The sequence below is a fragment of the Scyliorhinus torazame genome, chromosome 15 (genome assembly GCF_047496885.1).
Source record: "Scyliorhinus torazame isolate Kashiwa2021f chromosome 15, sScyTor2.1, whole genome shotgun sequence".
Classification (NCBI taxonomy): domain Eukaryota; kingdom Metazoa; phylum Chordata; class Chondrichthyes; order Carcharhiniformes; family Scyliorhinidae; genus Scyliorhinus; species Scyliorhinus torazame.
In genome coordinates this window covers 18,812,144-18,836,942 of record NC_092721.1, presented here as the reverse complement: position 1 = coordinate 18,836,942, position 24,799 = coordinate 18,812,144, and the positions used below count along the sequence as shown (strand labels likewise).

Sequence of the window (24,799 nt, the reverse complement as noted above, 5' to 3'; positions counted from 1 at the left end):
AGAGGGCTAAAAGGGGTCATGAAATATCTTTGGCTAACAGGGTTAAGGAAAAGCCCAAAGCCTTTTATTCGTATATAAGGAGCAAGAGGGTAACTAGAGAAAGGATTGGCCCACTCAAAGACAAAAGAGGGAATTTATGCATGGAGTCAGAGGAAATGGGTGAGATTCTTAATGAGTACTTTGCATCAGTATTCACCAAGGAGAGGGACATGACGGATGTTGAGGCTCAGGATGGATGTTTAAATACTCTAGGTCAAGTCGGCATAAGGAAGGGGGAAGTTTTGGGTATTCTAAAAGGTATTAAGGTGGACAAGTCCCCAGGTCCGGATGGGATCTATCCCAGGTTACTGAGGGAAGCGAGGGAAGAAATAGCTGGGGCCTTAACAGATATCTTTGCAGCATCCTTGAGCATGGGTGAGGTCCCGGAGGACTGGAGAATTGCTAATGTTGTCCCTTTGTTTAAGAAGGGTAGCAGGGATAATCCAGGGAATTATAGACCTGTGAGCTTGACGTCAGTGGTAGGCAAACTGTTGGAGAAGATACTGAGGGATAGGATCTATTCACATTTGGAAGAAAATAGACTTATCAGTGATAGGCAGCATGGTTTTGTGCAGGGAAGGTCATGTCTTACAAACCTAATAGAATTCTTTGAGGAAGTGACAACATTAATTGCTGAGGGAAGGGCTGTAGATGTCATATACATGGACTTCAGTAAGGCGTTTGATAAAGTTTCCCATGGCTGGTTGATGGAAAAAGTGAAGTCGTATGGGGTTCAGGGTGTACTAGCTAGATGGATAAAGAACTGGCTGGGCAACAGAAGACAGAGAGTAGTGGTGGAAGGGAGTGTCTCAAAATGGAGAAAGGTGACTAGTGGTGTTCCACAGGGATCCGTGCTCGGACCACTGTTGTTTGTGATATACATAAATGATCTGGACGAAGGTATAGGTGGTCTGATTAGCAAGTTTGCAGGTGATACTAAGATTGGTGGAGTTGCAGATAGTGAGGAGGACTGTCAGAGAATACAGCAAAATATAAATAGATTGGAAAGTTGGGCAGAGAAATGGCAGATGGAGTTCAATCCAGGCAAATGCGAGGTGATGCATTTTGGAAGATCTAATTCAAGAGCGGACTATACGGTCAATGGAAGAATTCTGGGGAAAATTGATGTACAGAGAGATCTGGGAGTTCATGTCCATTGTACCCTGAAGGTGGCAACGCAGGTCGATAGAGTGGTCAAGAAGGCATACAGCATGCCTGTCTTCATCGGACGGGGTATTGAGTACAAGAGTAGGCAGGTCATGTTACAGTTGTATAGGACTTTGGCTAGGCCACATTTGGAATACTGCGTGCAGTTCTGGTCGCCACATTACCAGAAGGATGTGGATGCTTTAGCGAGGGTGCAGAGGAGGTTCACCAGGATGTTGCCTGGTATGGAGGGTGCTAGCTATGAAGAAAGGTTGAGTAGATTAGGATTGTTTTCGTTGGAAAGATGGAGGTTGAGGGGGGACCTGATTGAGGTCTACAAAATTATGAGAGGTATGGACAGGGTAGATAGCAACAAGCTTTTTCCAAGAGTGGGGATGTCAATTACAAGGGGTCACGATTTCAAGGTGAGAGGGGGAAAGTTTAAGGGAGATGTGCGTGGAAGGTTTTTTACGCAGAGGGTGGTGGGTGCCTGGAACGCTTTGCCAGCGGAGGTGGTAGAGGCGGGCACAATAGCATCATTTAAGATGCATCTAGACAGATATATGAATGGGCGGGGAACAGAGGGAAGTAGATCCTTGGAAAATAGGCGACAGGTTTAGAAAAAGGATCTGGATCGACGCAGGCTGGGAGGGCCGAAGGGCCTGTTCCTGTGCTGTAATTTTCTTTGTTCTTTGTTCTTGTTTAATAGTAGATTTTGAAGAGGAAAATGGCAGGAAGCTCGTGTGGAGTATCAATACAAGCAAGGATTGGTTGGGCTGAATAGTCTGTTTCGATGCCATATATCCGATGTAACACTATGTGATGGTGCTCCCACAATGGTGTCAAGCAGGGAATTCCAGAATTCAGATCCAGCAACGCTGAAAGAAATTTCTACTCTGTTCCCACATGAGAAGTGCACAAAAAAGGATGTGGAAATTCAGCCTCGTTGCTTCCAAGGGGAAGGCTTATTTCTAAGTAACCTGTTGATTTGATAGTCTACTATCGGCTGATCCCCATTTGATAGAGTGTTGCGAGTTGTGTGCAAAAAAAAAAGTATAATAAAGCGGAATGGAAGTCAACTTCATAGCTATCTACTCATGACATGATAGCCTCCTCTCTGTCTTCATGTCCATTGAGACTGAGCGTGACCTTCATACCTAACATTTCAATGACTGTCAGCATGTAAGATTATGTATCTAACTCCAGAAAAATGCAGAAAAACTGCAGGAGCACACTTGCTTTATAGTGCTAAAACAGTACCAGAAATGCTCATGAATAATTAAGATGTTTTTTTTCCCGTTACCCACATTACCCTCATGGTGGGTTTAATTGAAGGCGGATGCATCGAAAGGTTAGTTTCCCAACAGCGTAAAATGATGATGGGAATGTACTCTCCCGCTCACCATGGCAGGTTGCCATTCCTGCCAGAGGCTGGCAAGAAACCATTTTGCATCTCGTTAATGTGCTGCGAATGAAGGCCTGACCAGAAACATACCCCCTCCCCACCCAGCCCTATTGCCAATGCGTTGTCACACTGGTCCAAAACATCTCTGGACCAACAGTGCAAATGTTTAACTCGTCTGCAAGAAGGCTCCGGGCAGCTCGGGAATCTCGGCAGATGGGAAGATGGAGACCTCCAGTGGCTGGACCCTGGATCACCAAATTCAACATTGTGTGGATGCAGCATCAATGATGTGAATCCTCTAATCTGATGTGCAGGATTCCCGGGCCCTCCCAGTCACGTTTTTCTCGGACGGCGTGCCGTGCGCTGGTGACGGGATTCTATCTTCCCACCACTTGTCAATGGGATTTCCCATTGAACCCACCCCAAGCCGACGGGAAACCCATGGGCGGGGGTGGGTGTGCCCCTGGCGGGAAAAGAAAATCCCAAATGCCAGAGAATTCCAGCCTATGTCTTTCAGGTTGTTGATATTCTGACTTCAACGGTGGGTCAGTCAATGTGTGAGCGCTTTTTAAATAAAATGCCTGGATATGATGATGGGTCACAAATCCTGCTCTCCTCGCCTCTCTAAATGTTGGGAAACCCCGACTGCACAATTAATTGGGCCAGTGCTGTGCTATACGGCACAAATTCCCTACGGCCTCCACATCAGGAAACTCTCTCCATTCCCACCCCCACCATGGCATAGTCCCAGAATAAAATTCCACTCTTGTTTTCTCCAATTGGATTTTACAAACTACCACTTAAGTTTTAGGACTGCAAAGCTTGATGTGATTGTCTGCTTTACCTGTCAGGAGTTCCAATTTCCCACCTTTCCTGACTCTTAGCTGTCAGACCTGCTGAGATTTTTCAGCCTTTTCTGTTTTTGTCTCAGTTGGGCCAGTTGTGCAGATGCATTGCAGAATTGGCAAATTGCAAAGCATCCCTCACAAACAACACGGAGAGATGGCTTCACACTGTTTTGCTCCCCGTGCATGTTGACTACTCTGCAAGGAATCAACTTAGTGTGCACATGATGATAAGACATTGGAGCAGAATTGGGCCATTCAGCCCATCGAGTCTGCTCCGCCATCCAAAATGGCTGAAATGTTTCCCATCCCCCTTCCCCGGCCTTCTCCCCATAACTCTGATGTAGCCATCCAACCATTATCTCCTACGCGGTCGCGGCTTCAGCTTCAGATAAGCTGCACATTGCTAATTCGCAGAGTTTGGCTGGCAGCAGCAGTAGCCAGGAGTAGGACTGCTCATTGTTAAGGATGCTGTCCTGGAGGTGTTACTCCAGGAGGTGCCGCATTGAAGGATTGCCCTCCTTGGAAGCTTGGAGACACCGTCTTATCAGGGGCACAGGTCAAGATGACAGATGGAAGTGGCCAAGCAAATCAGTGCACCTGCCAACGTCCATAAATTAGGGGAGCAGGTGTGCAAAGGATATTTTGGATTCATAAAGATTGCCAAGGTAAGATTACACAGACTTTCCTATGCCTTTGTGTATAACCATGTGATGAACGCCAACAAAAGTTCATTCCTTATCTTGGCGCTGATTCACCGAGATGGCATGCAAACCACTCAGGCAATCTTTCAGCTCATTGACGCATGTTTGCATGCCTGTGCTGCAGCAGGGCCCACTTGTCAGTATAGAAGAGTGCCTTTAATGGCATAAGTCCTGCAGATCAGGGCTCTGCGGGCACACAATGCCAAGATGAGCTACTTACACACAATGCATGTCCATGAGCTCCCACAAGTTGGCACTTGGGTGATGCTGTCTCTACCCTTTCAGGTTCTGGCACATACAAGCCGAGGGCTGGGAATAATTGTGGACTAGAAGCTCCCCTCCCCTTTCATCCATTCATTTCCTTGAGAAGATGGCACAGCAATACCTGGGGGCTGGAAGCCATTAACAGAGCTGAAGGGATTGTCCTTTATTTAAATTCAACAGTATAATCAATCTTACGTTACCTTGCTACTCACTGACACACGGCTTAATTCTTCAGCGCAGCAGAGTAGCACATAAATATCTTGCCCTATCTGTTTGAAGGGGTATCATGCTGCCAAAAATTCAAATGGATTTTCTTCTGAATCTGTCGGATGGCATTCAGCAGCGGAAGTAACCCCGGAGGTCAATATCTGTCCCATCGCCAGACCCTCACAAAGGCCTACAAAAGCCAAAAGCAGCTTACAGAAGCCCTACCAAAAACTTGGGTCAGCCTTCTTCAAACCTCTAATTATACTGTTATCCATTCCCTTAAATGACTTGAATATCTAACAATCCTGGACATCCTCCATATGGGTTAATTAATGAAACTCTATACATCTGATCTAAGCTAGAAAAGCGTGTAGATAATTAAATGATAGTAGATTAATTCTATCATGTTACAATTAAGCTCGATTTTGTTTTAGGCGAAAGATGTAATTGGAGCTAAATCTCCCTGCTCCAGTCAAACATCTGATATCGGATAGGCATTTGAAGCCCGTTAAGGAAGACAATAATTTACATTCATGTTGTGCATTTCATGACTTCACGATGTTCCCTAGTGTTTGACAGTCAATAAAGTATTTTGGAAATGTAGTCACCACTGTAATGTACGAAATGTAGTAACCAATTTTCACACAGAAAGGCGAAAAGGTCCGAATGAAGAGACAATTGGTTTTGGTGATATTTGTCGACACATTACAGTGGTGACTACATTTCCAAAATACTTTATTGGCCAGGACACTTGGAAGAACTTTTCTGCTCTTCTTCGAACTAATACCATTGGATCATTTACAACACAACCTGAAAGGGCAATGAGGGCTCTGGCTCAACAACTCACCAGAAAGGTGGATAGCCAGTTGTTGTTTTTTGCCTATTTAATTACATTTACTGTGAATAATAAAAGGTTCATTGTGTTTAAATTTTACAAACCTGGCGATGGTCGACAATTTAGTTCAATCAAAGCCACAGGTATTAATATAAAATCTAATTTCGCCTGTGTTGTGACTCTGGGTCAAGTGGGACTGGAATTGACTGTGCAGCAGCCCCGGGTGTCACAGCACCGTTGTATAAATACACATGTACCCTATCTGAAGGCGGCAACAATTTTTTTGTGGAGGCAGCCATTAAGCCCTAAAAATATCCTCCGTCTTTTCCTGGGGGGCTGCCTTCTTTGCGTCCAACCCGTTGATCTTATCCAACTGCATTTCCTGGCACTGGGCTGCTCCATTACCTGTCCTCAGGGCTTCAAGTTGGCTGGGACTGGGCTGAGGCTGGAGCTGAAGCTGACCTTCTCCGACCACAACATTAATCAGGCAGGAGCTGTGACCAAGCATGCTGCTGCCATGGAACAATGTGAGGATCTCCCGGGCATAGACAGGAACGATATAGCTACTCACCGTCACCTTATTGCCCTGAGCCTCACAGATAGGCCAGTTCTGTTGCTGCTCGCGGTCTCTTACCGTGCCCTCGGTCTCCGCCGCTGCATTTGCCACTGCCACCTCCTGCGGTTTCTGCCTCTTCTGCTACCATCGCCTCAACCACCTCCACCACCTCCGTCACGACCTCAGCCCCCACTTTTTCTGCCTCAGCTCTGCCACGTCGAGGCAACCTCCTCCTCTGCCATCTCCTCTGCCTCCGCCTCCCCTTCTCCCTCAACCTCCACTCCTGCCTCAGCTTCCAATGCTACTTCAGCCTCCATTCCTGCCTCAGCCTCCACTCGTTCCTCACTCTCTACTCCTGCCTCACTCTCCACTTGTGCCTCACCCTCAACTCCTGCCGTAGCCTCAAGGTTGCTGCATGAATCATTTGGTTGACCAAAATGAGGATGAGATAGATTATCTGAAGTTATTTGCATTTATTCAACTTGGACATACATTAATTGTCCAGACCTTGAAATGTAACAACTGTTATGAAACAGATTAGAAACTGATAGGAGGGAGATCGAAGTATAAATATTTGAGGCAGGGACAGCTGTCTGCTTAACTCCCTCTTTACTGAATAATTGGACGGGCCACATGATATTTTGTCATTCTATTTTCTTATATCCTAAATTGTAACCCACTTCAGAATGATCACAATCAGTGCCCAAAGTTCAAAAGAGCATGTTCAACAATGAGACTCAACCCATAACATAGTTGTTCATTTTAATTGAACTTCAAAGTGATGAATATGCGCATTGTTTTCAATATTTGGGAAAACAAGCTCTGCAGAATAAAAGGCTTGGTTTTTTTTTTTGCCTGGACAATGTCAGTCATGTCTATATATGAACACAATCTTTTCATCGCACTGTTTCAAATTAATTAGTTGGAGTACTTCTCAGCCCTTTCATCTTGGCCGTGAAGTAGAAGAGCATGCATTAGGCATTTCCTGTTTTGGAAGGAGCACTTCCATGTTCAGTCAAAACTGTTGAAAGTCTTAATGCACAATATTGACAGACTAATAAAACAACAAATTACACAGCGTGCTTGATGCCAACATGATTGAGAACCTGGCTGAGCAAAGCACAAATAGACCGGCTCACCTTAAGTTCAAGCAATGCGATGACTTTGTGTATTGTTGACAGTCCATTAAGAAATTGTCACCATGTTAGGTTTTCCCGTGTAAAAAAAAAGCCAGCTTTGTTAAACGTGTTTCCAATTCCGCTGCATCGATGCTTTTCATTTTTATATTCACGGCTGTTTTGGAGTCTGCTTTGTAACGTATAAAGATCCAATGTATGATAATCTCATGCCACAATCCAAGCATGGCTGCTTTAAAGGCAGGGCAACTTCCATACCAACTCCGGAGAATTGAGCATCTGGCCGCTAGCTGGCCAGTTCTGATGAATTTTAACGTCTGACAGCTTAGCTAATTCAAACGTTATTGTCACAGAGGTGGCGTTAACAGCTATGTAAACGTAAATGTCGCTGCAGTCCCAGAGGACCATTGGCTGATCTTCCCTTTGAGAGCTGACTGGTGGTGATTTAACCTGGGGGTCACCACACCTCAGGCGAGGTGCAAGGTTGAAAAGGTGGGGACCTTTGCGAATAACCTCTGGTGGTATGTGGATTGAACCCACGCTGTTGACGTCGAATCAGCCATCCAGCCAACTTAACATGTGTAACAGTTTTAAAAAAGACTGCAATAACTAGATTTGTCGACTTTTGTTAAATTAACCTCAATTGATTGGCGTTAGTTTAAAACCACCAATAATCCAGTTAAAATGAATCATTGTACTGCAAGCAGGATTTAAGGCTTTAAATGCTGGATGTAATTGGTAGAATTGTAACTGTCGTGCCTGATTTTTCTTCCAAAGGTTATTTACAAAAGTTCTTTTAACTTGTCGATGATATCATATTTTCTGTCCAAAGAAAAATGTGTTCTGGGTTAGAAATGACAACCTTTTTTTAAAAATTAAAACATTTAGAGTACCCAATTCATTTTTCCAATTAAGGGGCAATTTAGCGTGGCCAATCCACCTACCCTGCACATCTTTGGGTTGTGGGGGCAAAACCCACGCAAACACGGGGAGAATGTGCAAACTCCACACGGACAGTGACCCAGAGCCGTGATCGAGCCTGGGACCTCAGCGCCGTGAGGCAACAGGGGTAACCCACTGCGCCACCGTGCTGCCCTGAAATGACAAACTTAAAGCACGATAGGATTAATGTGCACTCGTTGTATGTGGCCTTCCATATTGGGAAACTATAAATTGGAATTTAGAAGCTTCTTTGTCTGCACAATTTAATTGATCACTAGATTAACTGGCCAAATCATAATTAGAGCGACTAGCATCATTTCGACAACTTTACAAGCAACATGCCACGTTAGAGAAGTTAGGGTTGGCACAAAGGAGATGGGTAGATTTGAAAGAGGAGTACAAGATTATGGCAGGCTTTGATAAGGTAGACAAAGAAACTACGGAAGGGACGTTCCAGCCCCAGCTCTGGCGGGCATCTTCACTGGCAGGAAGGGAAGATTTGGAGAGCTGTTGATTTTTAACGACTATCCAAATGTTCCGATCCCACCTGCGGCAATGTCAGCCAGTGCCTGGGCCAAAAAAATCCCAGCCCCTGTTTTCATTAGCTGAAGTTTTAAGGAACAGGTGACACAGATTTAGGGTTTTGCGCAAGAGTTGCAAAGGGGTGTGAGGAAGAACTACCCTTATACTGTTTCTGGGGTTTGGGGTCAGGGCCTTCAATAGCTACTGTCATGCAACCTCAATCACGCTTATGAGTTGCAAAAGCAGTTGACTCGCACAGCTCTCTCCCTCTCCTGATACACCTTCTTACACTGCGTCTCAAATTGACTCCTATATAACACCTGCGTTTCATTCCTTTCTCCAGCGTCTAAGGCCCTAATGAGCCACATGTCTATCTCGCCCTTTGCCTTTTCCATTTCTTGTTTTACAGCCTCTAACTGCTGTTTTAACCGAGCATTTTCTACCTCTTTCTCGTGTAATTCCCTCATGCAATTGGCCATTGTTGTGGCCTGACTTAATTTGGAGGCACATTTCCCTTGGCCCCTTCCGAGCTTCTTCCCAATGTTGCTGACCAACAGGTTCCTGACCTTCATACACCTTATCAGCATATTCCACAGTTTGGCCACTTCATTTTCAGATACACCTGGAGTACCTTCTCCCAACCTTCCGAACCATTTTCTATTTGCCTTTGTCCACTGTTGTATTTTGTTTCAGCACGGTGTTCCATAAGTCAGACAATTTAACAATACCCACCCAGGGACACCAAAATGTTACTTCTTGGATTTGGGTAAACTGACACAGTGGACAAGGACACTCAACCTCTTCATCTATCGTACAACAATCTCCTTTATTGTATCTTACTCATTACTGACTTAGGAAAACATATCACAAAGTATCAAAGTCTATTACGCAAAATGTTGGTGTAAATGTTCTGCTGAGACAGTGAACTTTGGATTAATAGTGACTCCAACAGATGTATCCTCCAAAGACAATGGGCGCGATTCTCCACTCCCACGCCAGTTGGGAGAATCGCCTGGGCCGCCAAAGTTTCCGGGGACGCCGGTCCGACGCCCTCCTGCGATTCTCCCAAGCGGCGGGAACGGCCTCGTCGAGTTTCGAGTTTCGCGGGCCGCAGGCCGGAGAATCGCCGGAGACACCGAAAATGGCGATTCTCCGGCACCCCCGCTATTATACCCCGGATGGGCCGAGCGGCCAGGCCAAAATGGCGGGTTCCCCCCCCGGCGCCGTCCACACATGGTCGCTGCAGTCATGGGCTGTGCGTGAACACTGGGGGGGGGGGGGGGGCGGCCTGTGGGGGGGTGAGGGGGGATCCTGCACCGGGCTTCATCTGGAATGTGGGGTGGCCCGTGATCGGTGCCCACCGATCGTCGGGCCGTCCTCTCTGAAGGAAGACCTCCTTCCTTCCGCGGCCCCGCAAGATCCGTCCCCCATCTTCTTGCGGTGCGGACTTAGAGAGGACGGCAACCATGCATGCGTGGGTTGGCACCGGCAAACCCGCGCATGCGCGGATGATGTCCGTTATGCGGCGCCGGCCGCGTCATCTATGCGGCGCCGCTTTTACACGGGCGACAAGGCCTGGCGCGTGTAGATGACGCGGCCCCGATACTGGCCCATTGTCAGGGCCTGAATCGGTCGGGACCGGGGCCGTTCCACACCGTCGTGTACCTCAACGGCATTCACGACGGCGCAGCCACTTCGGCGTGGGAGTGGAGAATCCCGCCCACCAGGTCAGTGATGACCAATGCTCCACGGACTGTAGAAGCTGTTATTCTAAGCTGCCAAAACAGCTGCGAGAGGTCTAAATCCACATCCAGGACTGGTAACATCCTTATAACTGGCAACAAATAACCTTATGACCTTATGTAATCACACGCGCAACATATTGATTGGACAAATGTAACATACTGTGTAAAGAAGTGATAACTATATATTGAATGAACTGCGATACTCAGGGAATTGATTGGCTGTATGTAAATGAGAATGCAAACTAATTCTGCTTTTGAAAGTGTATATGAACCCAGTTTAAGCCACAGCTCAGAGGGGAAGTGTGCTGGCAGGACCGAGGGGTCCAGGACCTTTCTCCCAGAGGTCTGCAACAATAAATTGATTCTTTCGCTCACGCTAAGGTCTACTTGGGAATATTTTCACCCAACACAAAGTACCAAAACTCATGGCTTGAGCTTACATATTACACATTGCGAGGCGAGGTGATCAGTCTCCCTCCTGATTCGTTCCAAAGTCTCTGAGCCCCAGACCCAGGGTTCTTTAACGATAGTTATTCCTGCAGGTTATCGTTATCGATGTCGCCAATGTATTTCCTTTTATCCAGATCCTTCTGGCACCGATCATGCTCACAGGGCTTGTGGTCGGTCACTGTGCCATCTGAGGTATAGCAACAGCCACGCCTCACACTGCTGACCACAGCAGCTCCACCGCCCACACAGATCTTAGACTTACACAGAGTTAGCCTTTTTGACCATCAAGCTTTGCTGGCAGCTTACGGATACATAGCAGGCTACAAGGGAAATAATGTCGCAGGGCTACAAGGGGAGTCGGACTGATTACATTTCTCTACACAGATCCAGCAGGGGCTCAATGGGCCAAGTGGCCTCCTTCTGTCCTGTACTGACTCCATGACAACCATTACAGATTTGTGAGAAAATAGGTCCAACGTGAATGGTGCAAAACATAAACTGGGCTGGATTCTCCGCCGCCCGCCATCGGTAGCGGAGTGCCCGGTGCAGCGGAAAATCCAGCATCGGTTAAAAAAATGGGATCGGTGCTGGGCGGCGATCCTGTTCCAATGATCCAGTCCCCTGCTGGTGGCAGCATCGAGGTTTGTGCCCCGCACCAGCGGGAGGATGCAAATGGGTCAGTTAAGTGGAAATGAGAGCAGTTAACTGACTTTGATGTGGTCCAAGAGCTGTCACTCATAGCTAGATGTTTATAAATATTGAAGTTAATTTCACAGCAGGCTACTTAAAATCCACTCAAGCATGAAGGGAAATGAGATGAAATAATCCAGACAGCTGGCTGTGTGTGTGCAAGCTGTCAATCACAGCCTAGTAAAATCAATTTCACACTGATGTGAATGAAGCCTTGCAGGTCAAAGGCCTGAGGGGTTTAAACCCAGCTGATGTGGTTTTCCCTTTGTAGGAATTTACAGCTGCTGCTTTCTCTGCCGGAGCCGTCAGGTTCATTGCACAGGTGAGTTTTAAAGAATTATTTTTTTTCACTGTCTCTGTCTGGACTGCTCTCGAGCTTACAGTCAGGGACCTGTCTTATGGGGGGTGTGGGGTGGGGGTGGGGGGGGGGGGGGGTCGTTCTTAAGGTTCAGTCGGCAGTTAGGAAGGCAAATACAATGTTAGCATTCATGTCAAGAGGGCTAGAATACAAGACCAGGGATGTCGTTCTGAGGCTGTATAAGGCTCTGGTCAGACCCCATTTGGTGTATTGTGAGCAGTTTTGGCCTTGTGCTGGCCTTGGAAAGGGTCCAGAGGAGGACACAAGAATGATCCCTGGAATGAAGAAGTTGTCATATGAGGAACGGTTGAGGACTCTGGGCCTGTACTCGTTGGCGTTTAGAAGGATATGGGGGGATTTTATTGAAACTCACAGGATGCTGCGAGGCCTGGATAGAGTGGAGGTTGAAGAAAAAACTAGACGCAGAGGACACTGGTCATAGAACATAGAACATACAGTGCAGAAGGAGGCCATTCAGCCCATCGAGTCTGCACCGACCCACTTAAGCCCTCACTTCCACCCTATCCCCGTAACCCAATAACCCCTCCTCACCTTTGTTTTTGGACACCAAGGGCAATTTAGCATGGCTAATCCATCTAACATGCACGTCTTTGGACTGTGGGAGGTAACCTGAGCACCCGGAGGAAACCCATGCAGACACGGGGAGAACGTGCAGACTCCGCACAGACAGTAACCCAGCGGGGAATTGAACCTGGGGTTATTGGTGCTGTGAAGCCACAGCGCTAACCACTGTGCTACCGTGCTGCCTCAAATCTCAGACTAAAGGGACAATTCTTTAAAGCAGAGATGAGGAGGAATTTCTTCAGCCAGAGGGTAGTGAAACTGTGGAACTCTTTGCCGCAGAAGGCTGCAGAGGCCAAATCGCTGAGTGCTTTTAAGACAGAGATAGCTAGGTTTTAGATTAATAAGGGGATCAGGGGTTATGGGGAGAAGGCAGGAGAATAGGGATGAGAAAAATATCAGCCACGGTTGAATAGCGAAGCCCAAGCACAAATCAGAAGCGATTCATCTCCGGCGGGAGAGAATTCCGGCCACTATTTTGGCACGATTAACACATGCTACAAGAAAGTAAATTCATCCTGAAAATTTGTAATCCGTAGGCTTGGATGTGAAAATATGTTCATTTCCATTCTTAGTTAAAATACAGTCTGAGTTGATTTGCCTCTGCCTGCATATTTAATCAATGCCTACAATGTCTACTTAAAATATACACACATGATCATCCAAGTGTTACGGTGGAAAAAAACATGAATCCCGAGCTCTTAATTGCAAAACCTCATCATTGGCCTAATTATTTCGATTGTAACAATCTTGAAAATAATTATTGCATGTATGGTGTTGCAGTTCAGTCATGTGGAATCACTTTATGAGCTAGCCATTCACTTTGCATTCAACGGCATGTACTTTTTGTAAACCCCTCTTGCATGCTGTTTAGATACTGATTTATAGTCGCAGTTACCTTCATTAGACGAAATGAGCTCGTAGCCCCATTACACATCTATGCTTGCTTCAAGAACTCGGCCGAATCCATTCGTAACTCAGTGCCAATTCCCTCCAGCAACCTGGTTTGGAAACAGGAGCCAGGTTTTTGGGCTGTGGAGCATTGGATTCAATTACACTCAACAGTTGAAAAGCACAAAGCTGATTTTAATAGGATTCCAGTTAAATAGGGATCAAAAAAAATCAAAAGCACAGGCAAAGTATTTTTCCATCTGTAATCGTGAGGCGTCCAGTACAGAATTAGCTTTGCATTTTTCTCCAATCTAAAGGGACTGCAGGGATTTCAAGAGTTTGAGCGATTATGCATTTGTATGGAGAATTGAATGATATGTTAAGTATGTGTGCGCCTGGCCAGAAAACTTTCCTATGACTAATGAGTTGTACAACAGTATAATTTCAGCAACAACTTTTAAGTACTTTTCTTAGTTTCATGTGAAGAATGTGCGTCAATAATTGTAGCTTAAATTGCACCTCCAGCTTTGCCATTTTCCTGAGGAAATTATTTTTCAATGCTTGTGGCATATTATTTTAAATCAAAGCCTCAAAACTCTTGCCATATTTTCAACATCAGTAGTAGTCGAATGCTTTAAGATGCACAATGTCACAGAATGCGGCTGAAACTTAAAGACTGAGAGACCAAAATTGTTTGCCTTCATTCTGTGACATTACCCCGAAAAGGTGCCGGAATGTGGCGACCAGGGGCTTTTCACAGTAACTTCATTTGAAGCCTACTTGTGGCAATAAGCAATTTTCTTTCTATCTTTTCTTCATTATGATAAATGTAAAGAACTGTAAGGGTTAATGTTATGTCCAAATTAACCACTGGAGGGAGCTAGATGCAGAACTATGTAAGGCATTGATGCTAAGCCTTATGGATGAGAGGTGAGGAGAATGCGAGAAACAGACTATACGAAACATAGTGTGAGTGAGAGCAGATCATAGTTATTGTATTAATGTAGAGATGAGTAGTAGCTGAATGTAGATTGTACATTTATTATCAACTGTTTTTATCTAGGAGTAAGTCTCAAATTCAATTAAGTAGTGTAAATAAATCTTTAGCTTTGTTCAATACAAAAGCTATTTGTGGTCTTTGTGAACACTACGCCAACCATCCTAGGATTAGAACCACAAAGAACACCACACATTCGCACATTGGAGCTTCAAGATGCTACATAGGCGCACTTTTGGGGCTAATTACACCAGAGGCAATATGGGTGAGGGTGTTACTGCAGGCAGAAGTATACAGGGCGGCCAGATCATAATGTTAGTTAGTGTGCAAAGCAGATTTGAAGCTGGTAGTGTCACCCAAGCACTCAGCACTTCAACCAGCATCGTATGGTAATCTTGCACGGCTGAATGCACATTCAGCAGCAGGAAGGACACTTCCCCCAACATAAGATGTTATTTAAAGGGATCATCAAATACTTTGGGGTTAGTTGCTGAATGGTTTCTTCAGGTTATGGTTTGATGCAGCAAGTATTCGCTGCTTAAAGTAGCAAAGGTCCAAAGGGAGTGGTGTGCCAGATATAACGCAGAAGGGGTCATGAGGCCCACCTTGTCCATGTCGACTCAAATATACCCAAGTTCCTTTTCTACGTATACGCCCTGTATCTTACAGCACTTAAGGTGCAGATCCGTGTACTTTTTAAAAGAGTTTAGGGTCCCTGCCTCCACCAGCACCACAAGCAGCGAATCCCAGGCACCCACCACATTCTGCCTATAAACAAGTTTTCCGTATGTCCCCTCAATCCTTCTGCCTCTTAGCTTAAATCTATGACCCCTGGTTTTCGTGAACTCACTGCTAAGGGAAACATGTTCCTCATGTCTTCTCTATCTCTACCCCTCACAATTTTGTATACCTCCATCATGTCACCACTCAGCTTTCTCTTTTCCAATGAAAACAACCCCAACCTCTCCAATCTCTCCTTGTAGCTACAATTCTCCAGCCCTGGCAACATTCTAGTAGATCTCCTCTGCAGAGCAATTACATCCTTCCAGTAATGTGGTGACCAGAACAGCACACAACACTCCAGTTGCGGCCTCACCAGTATCCTATACAGTTCCAATATTATGCCCCTACTTTCGTATTGGCTACCTCTCCCAATGAAGGAGAGTATTTTATATGCCTTCTTTAGAACCTTATCTACCTCTACTGCCAACTTTAGCGACCTGTGCACCTCCATGCCAAGATTTTTCACTTCATCTACCCCTCTCAGTATATTCCCATTTACTGTGTATTTCGTTTTACTGTTTGCCCGCCCCCTCCCCCCCAACAATTATCTGAGTTGAATTCCATTTATCCCTTTCCTGCCTAATGCACCAACCCATCTATATCACTTTGGAGCTCACAGCTATCCTTTACATTATCCTCTACGCCGCCAATTTTTGTGTTGTCTGTAAATTTCTCAATCGTGCTCTCCACGTTTAAGTCCAAATCATTAATATATAAAACAAGCAGCAGAGGTCCCAACACTGAGCCCTGTGGAACAGCACTTGAAACAGCTTTCCATTCACAATGACAGCCATCGACCATTACCCTTCTTTTCTGTGACTAAAGTAACTTTGGATCTAATCATCCACATTTCCCAGCATCCCATGGGCTTTTACTTTTTCGACCAGTCTGCCATGAGGGACTTTGTCAAATACTTTACTAAAATCTATGTAGACAACATCCACTGTACCACCCTCATCAATCCTCCTTGTGACTTCCGCAAAGAATTCACTCAAATTAGTAAGGCATGACCTTCCCTTAACAAGGCCATGATGACTGTCCTTGACTAGTCCATGCCTTTCTAAGTGACAGTTTTAGCCAGTCTCTCAGGATTGTTTCTAACAATTTGCCCACCACAGAATTAAGACTAATTGGCTTACAAATGTTTGGCATTTCCTTTATACCCTTTTTAAACAACGGTACCACATTTGCATTTCTCCAGTCCTCCGGCATCTCATCTGTGTCTAACAAATATTGGAATATAATCTTCAGAGCATCTGCTATTTCCTCCCTGGCCTCCTTCAACATCCTGGGAAATAATCCACCTGGCCCTGGCGACTTATCCACTTTCAAGGATTCCAACTCCTCCAACACTTCCTTTCTTGTTATGATTATTTTATCTAATATTTCACACTGCGCCATTTGGATTAGCAAATCTGCATCATCCCATTTCTTTGTGAATACGGCAACAAATATTTGTTCAAAACTCTTCCCATATCCTCTGTATCTTCACACATGTTCCTTCCTTCACCTTTGATAGATCCCATTTTTTTCTTAACTATCCTTTTTCTCTTCATATATTGGTAAAACATTTTGAGATTTTCCTTAAACCTGCTGACTAATATTTTTTCATGCCCTCTCTTTGATTTCCTGATCTCATTTTTTTCCTTGATCCCTGTACTTTCTGTATTCCTCTAGGCTATCTGCAATGTTGAATTTATTGTGACTGTCGTAAGCTTTCTTTTCCTGTTCAATATTCCCTATGGTATTCTGGACAACCATGGGGGTCTAGACTTTGACCATACCCTTCTTATTTTTGGAGGGGACATGTCTGCTTCGTACCCTCAGGGTCTCACTTGTTAGTGCTTCCCACCGGTTTACCATTGATTTATCCTTTGGCAGTCTTGTCCAGTCCACATCAGGCAAATCAGTTCTCAGCCTTATAAAATTTGCCTTCCCCCAGTTTCAAACTTATACTCCTGATTTATCTCTGTCCTTTTCCATAGTATTACTAAATCTAACTGAATTGTGGTCACTATCCCTGATATGGTCGCCCACTGTCACTTCACCTATTTGCTCATCTTCATTTCCCAAAACTAAATCCAGAATTGCATCCCCTCTTGTTGAGGTTGTCACATACTGTTTAAAAAGAAATTCCTGCACTCAGTACATGAACTTTTAACCCTCAATACCCCTCATATTGTTTAAAACCCAGTTGAAATTGGGGTTGTTAAAGTCTCCGACTATTATTGCGCTCTTATTCCTGCAGGCAGAAATTTGTCTAAATATGTGTTCCTCTATCTCCCTCTCACGATTTATGGGTCTGCAGTATATTCCCAGTAGCGTGACTGCCCCTTTTTTTATCCCTAAACTCAACCCATAAAGCATCATTTGTTAACCCGTTTAGTATATCATCCTTTCTCACAACTGTAATTGGTTCTTTAAAAAAAAAATTTAGAATACCCAATTCATTTTTTCCAATTAAGGGGCAATTTAGTGTGACCAATCCACCTACCCTGCAGATCTTTGCGTTGTGGGGGCGAAACCCACACAAACACGGGGAGAAGGTGCAAACTCCACACGGACAGTGACCCAGAGCTGGGATCGAACCTGGGACCTCGGCGCCGTGAGGCAGCAATGCTAACCCACTGTGCCACCGTGCTGCCCCTGTAATTGGCTCTTTAGCCAATAATGCTGCCCCCCGCTCCCACTTCTTTTTAGACGCCCAGGGATATTGAGTTGCCAATTGTGCCCCACCTTTAGCCAGGTTTCCATTATAACAACAACATCCTGCTGCCATGTGTCTATCTGTGCCCTTGGTTTATCTGCCTTGTTTGTAACATTTGCATTGAAGTATAAACTGTTCAACCCCGGCAATTTCCTTTGCTGGATATTTTTTAATGCTTGTTTCTTTTGTCTTTCCGAGTTGCTGACTACGTCACTGACTAATGTTCTACCTCCTGTTTGCTGATCTGAATCTGACTCATCTAAGCCAAACCTCGGTCTCCCATTGCCCTGCCATACTAGTTCAAATCCTCCTAACGGAACTAGCAAAAGCCTTCCCAAGGACATTGGTTCCAGCTCTCCCTGGGTGTAACCCATTCGGCTTCCCCAGAAATGGTCCCAATGCCTCAAGAAATTACATCCCCCCGCTACACCATTTCTGCAGCCACGTATTCATCTGATCTATCCTCTTAATCATGTTCTCACGAGTGCGTGGCACGGGGAGTAATCCTGAGATGTCTACATTTGAGGTCCTGCCTTTTAATTTAGCTCCTAACTTCTTATATTCAGTTTGTGGATCCTCATCATTTTATTTACCTATGTAGTTGGTACCTATGTGTACCACGACCACTGGCTGTTCACCCTCCCTTCCTAGAATCCCCTACAGATGTCAATGCTAATGGGGACAGGTTATTATTTACAGATGTGAGTTTAATGCTGAAAGGGACATGTAATTTTTGACAGGTGTGGGACAATGCTGGAGGGGACAGTTGATTTTTGATGTATGTAGTTGAAATGCAGAAGGGGACAGGCGATTATTGACACATGTAGGTGTAATGCTGAAGCGGAAAAGTGATTCTTGACAGAAGTGAGGGGGATGCTACAAGGGAAATGTGATTTCTGAAGAGACAGGTGATTTTTGACAGGTGTGGGTGTGATACTGAAGTGGACAGGTGATGAATCTGCAAAAGTAACCAGTAGTTTTGAAGTTCATGTTTCCGCTGTATTCTAGCATGGTGTGCCTAAGATGAGACTGCACGGAACATTCATGTGCTGGCCCCTGTCAGACTGGTGCAAGGTGCTCAAACATAATATCTTGTACACTCAGGGGTGTCCTCACTGCATCTCGTCATTCTCCTGGCACAACCTCTGTGGATATTCGGGCCTCATGAAAATGCGTGCTTCGTCTGGCCAGAGCAATGGGCTCTCACTTGCATCCTGAGCTTCCAGGGTTTCAACTCCCTCCTCCTCTTCCACACCCTCTTCATTGGAGGAGGCATGCAGCTCCTCCATCTTCTCATCATCCGGAACTCCCTCCTTTGTATCTCCAGGTTGTGCAGTGTGCAACAGCCATGTTGATGCCTGGTGCCCCATGGGGCTTGTAATGTAGTGCTCCGCCAGATCTGGCAAGGCATTGGAAATAGGGGCGCAATTCTCCCATCGGGAGACTAAGTCCCGACGCCGGAGTGAAAACCGGAGTATTTCACTCCAGCGTCGGAGGCCGCTCCCAGCCCCCTATTCTACCGCCTCCGGGGGGGGGGGGGGGGGGGGGGGGGGGGGTAGGAGCGGCGTTGCGTCATTAACGTGCGTCGGGCCTTGGCACCGCGTAAAAGCGGCGCCACGTAAATGACCCGGCCAGCGCCGCGTAAATGATATTACCCGCGCATGCGCGAGGCCACCCCGCAAGAAGATGTCGGATGGATCTTGCGGGGCGGTGGAGGAAAGGAGGTCCTCCTTCAGAGAGGCCGGCCCGCCGATTGGTAGGCACCGATCGCGGCCCAGACCCCTTTTGAGGCCGCCCCCCGGTGCAGGAACCCCCCTCCCCCCCCACCGGCCGCCCCCCCAGCGTTCCCGTGCTGTTCCCGCCGGCAGCGACCAGGTGTGGATGGCGCCGGCGGGAAGCCGTCGTGTTGGGCAGGCCGCTCGGCCCATGCAGGCCGGAGAATCGCCGCTAGCTCGTTACAAACGGCGAGCGGCGATTCTCCCAGCGGCCAGCCGTGATTCTCGCCGCGCCGGTTTGGGGTGGGTGGGAGAATCGCGTGCAGGTGCCGGGGCGGCATGGCAGGAATCGCCTGGTGCCCCGGCAATTCTCCCACCCGGCGTGGGGTGGGGGGGGGGGGGGGTGTGGGGGGGGGAGGGGGGGGAGAGAATTCCGCCCTTTATCTTCACTATTCCAATAGTGTGCTTGTGTTGTGAGTCTCATTGTACGTTCTCTCAGCTGGATTCTCAGTCTGCTGCATTGGTGTCATCAGCCACATCCTCTCTGGGTAACCCTTGTCTGCAAGGAGCCAGCCTTGCAGCCTCTGTGGACCCTGGAAGAAGTCACAGGGGTACCACAGGAATTAGTGCGGGGGCCCCAGCTACTCACAATATATATTGATGATTTAGATACGGGAACAAAATGTAATATCTCCAAATTTGCAGATGACACAAAGCTGGCTGGGAAGGTGAGCTGTGAGGAAGATAACTTGTAGTCCACGTCTGAGGGGCTACAAGTCCAGGAGCAATCAGTGGCACTATCAGGAACTGGTGCTGCTACAATGGGCATAATTATTTCACAAACCAGTTTCCAAGCATGTCAATAGGGCTGATGCTGAACGGTCTCAGCTATGGAAGAATGTCCAATCTAAAATGCTACTCCAAATATGTGGCTGATTTATTCACCCAACCACCCGTCATGTGTTTGGGTGTATCTTCCTGTCTGCACTGCCTTGCAACCTCCTCCCCCCCCGCCCCGCCTCAAATCAACTTCACTCAAGCTCTTTTCCTGATGCTCCTCTCAGTGCTCCCTTTCCCTAATCCCCTGTCCCGGATCTGCACTTCACTGGAGGCCCTGCCCTGAGGCTTCTTCTCTGAGTGCTGCCTTTCCTCCCTTAGTATCCACCCCCCCCCCCCACCCCCCCTCACATCCCGCTCCCCCCACTCCCTGATATGTGCTACAGCTTCGCACTGGAAGCCAACTGGCAAAAAATCCACCACCCACCCCAGAACCCGCGGCATTGCTTCCTTGAATTTCTATCGGAGATCTTCTCGAGCTCTGTGCTCAGTTGTGTCCCCTCACCTCCCAGTTCCCCTCAGAGTTCAAGTCGTCAGGTGTATGCCTTTTAAAGGCAGCTGCGAATGTCGCCATTCTGAAGTCACTGTGGCGTGGGATTTAAATTTGGCGTTGGGGGGATGATTCCAGTGTATGGCCAGAATAATGAGATTAAAATTAAGTTTGACAGTGGGAACCACGGCTCACCATTGAAGATGGGGTCAGGGAACAATCAGACCCTGGATTTATGTCACTGGGAAACTTGACTTGAACCTTCTGGTGAGATTTTTCCCATCACTGCGTTGAACCCGCCTGCCACGATTGGTTGCCTAAGGTTTCTAATGGATTAAATGTATCCCTGGACGTTTAATTACATGACTTGCCCGCATGCTCCAGCAATTTGTCAGCCAACACACCATCCTCGGGGTGTACGGCCCTCCTACACCAATTGGAAAGCAAAAAGGGGGGCTGGTTTAGGGGCTGGTTTAGCTCAAGGTTAAATCGCTGGCTTTTAAAGCAGACCCAGGCAGGCCAGCAGCATGGGTTAACCTGCCATACCAGCCTCCCCGAACAGGCGCCGGAATGTGACGACTAGGTAACAGTAACTTCATTTGAAGCCTACTTGTGATAATAAGCGATTTTCATTTCTTTTTTCATTTTCATTTTTCAAAAGTCTCTACCCAATTCATAGAATTTACAGTGCAGCAGGAGGCCATTCGGCCCATCGAGTCTGCACCAGCTCTTGCACAGAGCACCCTACACAAACCCACGCCTCCACCCTATCCCCATAACCCAGTAACCCCACCCAACACTAGGGGCAGTTTTGGAAACTAAGAGCAATTTAGCATGGCCAATCCACCTAACCTGCACATCTTTGGACTGTGGGAGGAAACCGGAGCACCCGGAGGAAACCCACGCACACACGGGGAGGATGTGCAGACTCAGCACAGACAAGCCGGAATCGAACCTGGGACCCTGGAGCTGTGAAGCAATTGTGCTATCCACAATGCTACCGTGCTGCCTGTCCAATTGGACGATGCTTGGCTGTTGGCCGCATAGCTTTTTCTCCTCCATTTTCAATACTTCTGTACCTGGTGAAGAGAAATTTTCAAAGCAAGTATAAAAAAAAACATCTTATGATTTTTTATTCCCCCAAGATTGCACACAGCAATGTCCTGGAGATTGAGCTCCCCACTCCTGGAGACTCCAGACCAATCCTTGCGTGTTGGCAAACCTGTGCTAAACTCATGCAAGCAACTGCCTCACACATTGATTTACAATTATTATTCAGGAGAAGCTCAAGGACCTATTCTCAGTGTGTGGTTTTTAATTATTCATTTTAACTTGACATTTGATTAATGACTTTTGAGGGTAGAAATTGGCTTTTGTTTCCTGGGACAGAAAAGATGGTTAAAAGGTGCCAAGTTTGTGGAGTTACCTCCGGTGGAAACACCCCACCCCATATCAGCATTCAGCAGTCACAGGCAGTCAGTGAAAACGACCATTCGACCTCTTGAATCTGATTATGAGAGGCTGAATGCCTGTCTTAGGCCCCTTCTGCCTGATTAGGCTCCCCTGAGTGAGTCAGGCTTTGGGCCTGCTCTGCTCAACTTCTCCAGTTGCGGTTTTGGCCCAGCGAGTGTTGCTAAGGTGAGTAAAAACATTTTTTCTTAACATCGTGTACATGGATCCAGAGAGAACTGGAATGGTGTTCCCATCTCCGCCTAACACCTCCATTGTCCTTTCAGTCCTCTTCCAGACACTGAACTGAGGTTCAGCTGAGGTTGTGGTTTTGAAATTGATCCCCTGGAAGGAGGCCATCTGCCTCTGGAGGTGAAACAGGCCCTGGCAGCATGTCCCAAAAGTATTCAAATGAGGTCCAGTTGACCCAATTATGCATGAATGTTGGGCCTCCAGATTCTTCGCTGAAATCAGACCATGACAATATTCTCCTGTTTCTTCGTTCATTGTGTTTTCTTCACATGAAGATGGTGTCGAGAATGTACAGCACAGTAATAGTTCATTCAACTCAACTGGTCAATGCTGTTGTTGATGCTGCATACAACCCTCCTCCCACCCAATTTCATCTAACCCTATCCACATAACCTGCTGTTCCTGTCTCCCTCATGTACTTGTCCAGGTTCTCATTAAATACATTAACTGCTCCGTGCAATGACAAGTTCCACATTCTAACCACTCTCTGCATCGGGAAGTTTTTTCTTTGAATTCATAACCTTTATTATCACAAGTAAGCTTACGTTAACACTGCAATGAAGTTACTGTGAAAAGCCCCTCGTCGCCACATTCCGGCGCCTGTTCGGGTACACAGAGGGAGAATTCAGAATGTCCAATTCACCTAACAGCACGTCTTTCGGGACATGTGGGAGGAAACCGGAGCACCCGGAGGAAACCCACGCAGACACGGGGAGAACGTGCAGACTCCGCACAGACAGTGACCCAGCAGGGAATCGAACCTGGGACCCTGTAGCTGTGAAGCCACAGTGCTAACCACTGTGCTACCAGCACCCTTAATTGAAAAAAATGAATTGGGTACTCTAAATTTAATTTTTTTCCAAATTAATTTTTAAAAAAACATTCAGAATTTAGTTAAAATCCTTTTTTTTTGCATTACACACTCTGTTATTGCTTTCCACCTGATGTCAGCGGATGCACAGCTCTGGCCAATTGGAATGAAAACGTGTTGCCTTGAACATGCCAATTGGAAACTGTGCCTCACCATCCTTACACTGAAGAGTTGTCACAGAGACAGCAGATTCTTTTTCCACTCAAGGCAAGTTAGTGTTGATTCACGACTGCGCAGTGCCTGTATATCATCGTAACAGGAGTGGCAGAGAAGGGCTGCAGGCTACACAACACAGAAATGGTACAACGAACAGTGACACCTTCTGGCTGGATCAACCAATTCGTCCTGGAGGAACATGTTCTCCTCTTCAACGCTTCAGCTTGTGGCACGGTTGTGAGCGTTAACACTGAGACGTGGCGAAACCTTCAGCGCGTGGGTGGCAATCTGGTGGAGCAGATCGTCTGATGTTTGGAGAAAGTACCCCAATTTACAACCCATTGACTGCATCGGAATGGAAGCTCGACAGGAGGGGTAGTGGATGGGGGGGAAGGGTGTGGGGGTGTTGTGGGGAGGGGGTGGACTGGGATGCAGTTCAGCCCCAACCAAGTTATCACCCAAGATGAAAGATAACCCCCCCCCGCCCCACTCCACCCCCCGTGCCCATTAATTAAAAGAAAACACACATTGATAAACTTCAATTTGTTTTGGCATATACTGTATACAAACCCCCTACAGAATTCTATAATTTCCTCGTTGCACAGTTTTCCCACACAAATTAATGGTCTTAAAAATTTGCTTTTCTCTCTGAGTCTTTAAAAAAAAAACAATCTGTGATTTTCTAAGCAATTTTTGGCAGATTTATAGCCTTAGGATGTTGTTTATTTTTAAAGTCCCCTTTTACTTGCTTACAAACAATGCACAGAGCAAAATGTAATTGAAATCCTGTGAGTAGCAATTAAAAGAGGAAGCTTTTCTGTTGCGTGATGAAACAGTCCTTTCAGTGAATTTTTTTTTGGCGTGGGGGAATTAAGTGCTTGAGATGCACTTTATGCAATGAGCAGCTTCGGAGCAAGCTGATGAAATGCTCATTACATCTTGAAGCCAAGGGACAGAGGCTGCGTTTCTCTCAAACGCCTTGAATCATTTACAGTTTCCTTTATTAAAATGTGCTGTGCAGTCCCACTTAGCAAAATGTAAACTTCTCTTTATCGGCAGTGGATTTAAGAGGATTGAGTAGGGAAACCTCCCACTCTTTGCGCCTTTCTGGAGGCTGAAATTGGATTTGCCTCAACAAGGACGTTGCTTTCCTCATCTAAATGTTCTGTAGTCAGAGGTCTATGGTGACCTGCTTCTGGAACCAGGCGAGTGCAGTGCACTTTCA

At 46.4% G+C, this 24,799-nt stretch overlaps 1 long non-coding RNA gene across 1 annotated transcript in view; it reads right to left on the bottom strand.

Moving 5' to 3' along the window:
* LOC140391367 (uncharacterized) overlaps positions 1-13,579 on the bottom strand; it is a 58,304-nt gene extending 44,725 nt beyond the window's left edge. The window contains exon 1 of the long non-coding RNA XR_011935011.1: positions 13,325-13,579. This is a non-coding gene — a long non-coding RNA (uncharacterized lncRNA). The remainder of the gene's footprint in view (positions 1-13,324) is intronic.
* Between the last annotated feature and the right edge of the window lie 11,220 nt (positions 13,580-24,799).